This window comes from Cavia porcellus, unplaced genomic scaffold (assembly GCF_034190915.1).
Source record: "Cavia porcellus strain 051 isolate PalLab524CR breed Dunkin Hartley unplaced genomic scaffold, mCavPor4.1 scaffold_30, whole genome shotgun sequence".
Taxonomy (NCBI): Eukaryota; Metazoa; Chordata; class Mammalia; order Rodentia; family Caviidae; genus Cavia; species Cavia porcellus.
In genome coordinates, this window is record NW_026947513.1 from 45368013 (window position 1) to 45371608 (window position 3596).

The window sequence follows — 3596 nt, forward strand, 5'->3', positions numbered from 1 at the left end:
GCAAATAAAAAATAACTATTTTAGGATGAAAATGTCACATATTATATTTGAGATATAATTTTACCAAAAAATTAATGATTTATGCGAATTTGACTAAAATCCTTAAGAGAGATGGAAGAAAAACCAACCTCCCTGTTACACCTGTTTTGTTGAAAAATAATCCATTAGTTACTTAAACAGAGAAGCCACGTATGGAGAGTCACTGCGCTCATCCCTAGATGCAGAGAAGACAAGCTTGCTTGAAGCAGGTATCTGCATGAGGCCTATTTCTGCTTGATTTTGCTGCCACTCATATCTCAGTTTACCTCTGCTCCTGTCTCTCAAGACATACTCACCTGTAACCACACCCGCCTCAGCCATGGCCTGCACTTGGATAGGTGCTGACGGCACACCTGGCCGCTGCTAGGATCAAAGTGAAGTAGAAATAACAGCTTTTGTTGAAATTAAAACAAAACGACAGTTTTCTGTGAAAATCTAGCTATAATAAGTGTTTAAACTATGGCAAAAGTAAGTGGACTCAATCTTTGCTCAGAGAAGGAAGTGGTTCCCAAGAGGATAGAACAGGCCAAAGACTAATTAGCAGGCTAATGAAGATACATCACCAAATAGCTGTGTAAAGGAGCGCTCCATCCACTCTGGCAAGTGCAGTGGAAAATTTAAAAGATGAAGAAAGAACTGGACACATGCATGAAAATCCTCCACCCCCCTTCCCAATGTACTAAAGTTTCACAGATACAAAGACAATTTCCAGTGAAATATATGAAAAATGTTTCATTGTCTCTAATTTCCATCTCCAGAGGTTCTTTGGAAACTGTCATCATTGTAATTTCCTCCTGAAGAACCGACACAAAGACTCTTGTGACTCCAGAAAAACCCTGAAGCACTTTCAGACTTCAGCCTGGGAGGAAAGTGACCAGCTGAAGAGTCAAATTACCACCTTCAGGTAATTTCTTGACAGGCGAAAGAACTATCTTCTGGGACCAGCAGATCTCAAGTCTTTCACCTATATGCAGAAATCAATTGCTCGAGTATGTTATTACCTCAGTGTTATGCTTGAGACCCTCCATGAATCTGCCATACACTTCAAGCTAAGTCTAGCCCCAGTAATCCAAATGCTTGATCTTTAGTTGTCTAATTGGGAATGAAATTTCTCTTAGAAAAATTTCTCTTTTAACCTAACAGTGAAACAGGTCAGGAAGATAACAATCTATGAAGAACAATGTTCAAAAGTACAAGTTGCAGAAATAATTCATACCTAATCAGAAGATATCTTTAGTGTCTCCAGGCTCCCAAATTTGTTCTTTTAACCCAAAATATGCTTGCTTTCTTCCTGTTCTGGTCCTCTCAAGCCGATATCTCAAAGATGCTCTCACAAGAAGAGTCACTTTTGCAAAGCATGTTTTCCTAGGTACAGCCTGTCCTTCCATTTCTAGACCCCAGAGATTCAAAATCCTCATTACTTATTCATTTAAAAAAATTTCTAAATATTCCTTTTGAAGAAAAGTCAGCAACTTAGTCAAGTTGAAAGTTAGCATTTTGAATGCTACATATTTCAAAAGCTCAAATACAGAAGAAATCATTCTGTTCCAGAGAAAGTTCTGGCACAATGAGCAGGTGATCAACACAATGGATAGAAAAATAAACTCTGACCTTTGAAATTGCCACACCACCTAAAAAACTGGCAAAAATGCCGTGCAAGCTTGCCTTTGGGTATGTACACAGCTGCTGGTTTCTAGCCACTTTTTAAGCCACAGTGTACCCATACTGTCACTGTTTATGAGATTCTTGAAGGAAACCATTGTGTTGATTTAGGCTGCATTTAGTTTCCCTGGATTTTCGGCCAGACTTTGTTTCCTTTGGCTTCTCTCTGGTTGCCAAGGCAGGTGCTCTGTTCTTGTTTGTAAATGTCTTCATTGATTTTTGCTGTCACACCTATTTTCCTTGTACTAAACTTTAATCCTCGGTATATGTCTCAGGTGAGTTTGTCCTTTTGTGTAAATGAATTATTAGCCCATAGCTTTTTTAATGGAAATCCTACAGTTGCTTGATACATCCCCTAAAGTTTTCATGGGCCTTGAGGAATCACTTTGTAAACTTCTGAATTGGCTCTGAATTTCTCCTAGTATTTAATATTCTAAAAACATGCACATTATAAAATATTAAACTTAGATTTAAACAGATTTGCAATGCAAAAGGTGCCACCGTGTTAGTTTATCTTTTACATGGTTTTGTGGGTTGGTGTTACTAAACCATAGAAATCAAAGAAGTGCAAACTTTCTATCACAGATTTCATAATTAGGTTTCAGTAAAGACAGAGCTCTGCTGACAGGATCAGTTTGATTTTTTTTTTTTTTTTGGTTTTTTAACCTTCATACTTTATTTGCAGAAAAACTGCCAGCTATGAATCCACACTTCCGATTACCAGTAGACCTTAGCCACAAGTGAACCCAGCATAACGTGTCCCTTAGTTTTAGAATCGTTGACTCATCCTATACAACCATTTGCCAAAGATTAGGCTTAAATTAGATAGTTCACTAGAGCAGTGTCTTTTGTAGCATAGATCTGTGTTTATAAAATATAGAATATTGTACTATAAGTTGCAGGGTTTTTTAATTTAAAAATAACTAAAGCCAAAGGAGAAAATATCAAATGCACATGTTGCCAATGGAAAGTGCGCCCTCGTGTGGTAAGGCGCAGCACAGTGTGAGCACATTAAGGAACATACTTTACCTAGCTTTATGTTGATCTCTTGTTTTGGGACGTGTATTATGCCCACTGCAGCCATTAACATTGATTTAGCGTTAAAGTCTATCTCAGCACAAGAATCTGAGCAGCAGGAGACAATTAGTGTAACAGACACTTAAAATCAATTAGCCACAGAAAATTCAGGCAAAATATTCTAAATAACCAGATCCATCCAGAAATAATAAGACTCAATTTGTTAATGTCTCCAATTTTGCATTCATTTCACTTACTTTTTAAAATTTTCATATTCCTGAATGAAAACTTAATTGACAAAAACAAAAAAAAAATTGCTCTGATAACATATTACCAACAATATATTTTCTTTCACAGACACATATACATACACACATGCACCCCATTTCAGTGAGGGAATCCCTTAGCCTATTACCTTTATCTTGTGCTCCTCAAAAGACCCCTAACGGCTTTTATTTTACCGTCCCCCCATCAAGCAACATATGCGTAAATGGAGTTGTATAATGTCTAAGCTAAAATGGCTCTGTAAGTTCATAAACCTGAAGACTCCGCATCCTAAACTAATCTTAGTGACAGACTCTATACAGCGTGTGTTCATTAACGGATCTATCAGATATCTGACAGTGTTTCGAGCATGAAGTCAAATGTGAAGTCATAGTGGTTAACACGTTCTGAGCCTTCTGTGAGATCGGTGGAGAGTAAAGAGATACTGAGCTGAGAGCAGAGTACAGGACCTCAAGACTGCCCATCAGGGAGCAGATTGTCCCTCAGGGGACTCAGGCGCCTCAGGTTTCACAACACCAGGAGGTGACAAGCTGGAAGAGTTAGGAAAGTCCCCAACTTTGATAAGGGCAACATTTCTGTCTAGTGAGTCCTGA

General features: G+C 38.1%; 1 long non-coding RNA gene across 1 annotated transcript; it reads right to left on the reverse strand.

Annotated features, from left to right (window-relative positions):
- Nucleotides 1-460: 460 nt before the first annotated feature.
- On the reverse strand, nucleotides 461-1626 carry LOC134474061 (uncharacterized). The gene is made up of 2 exons (XR_010044648.1): nucleotides 1256-1626; nucleotides 461-1003 (listed from the first exon to the last, which is right to left on the reverse strand). It is a non-coding gene; the product is annotated as an uncharacterized LOC134474061 (long non-coding RNA).
- Between the last annotated feature and the right edge of the window lie 1970 nt (nucleotides 1627-3596).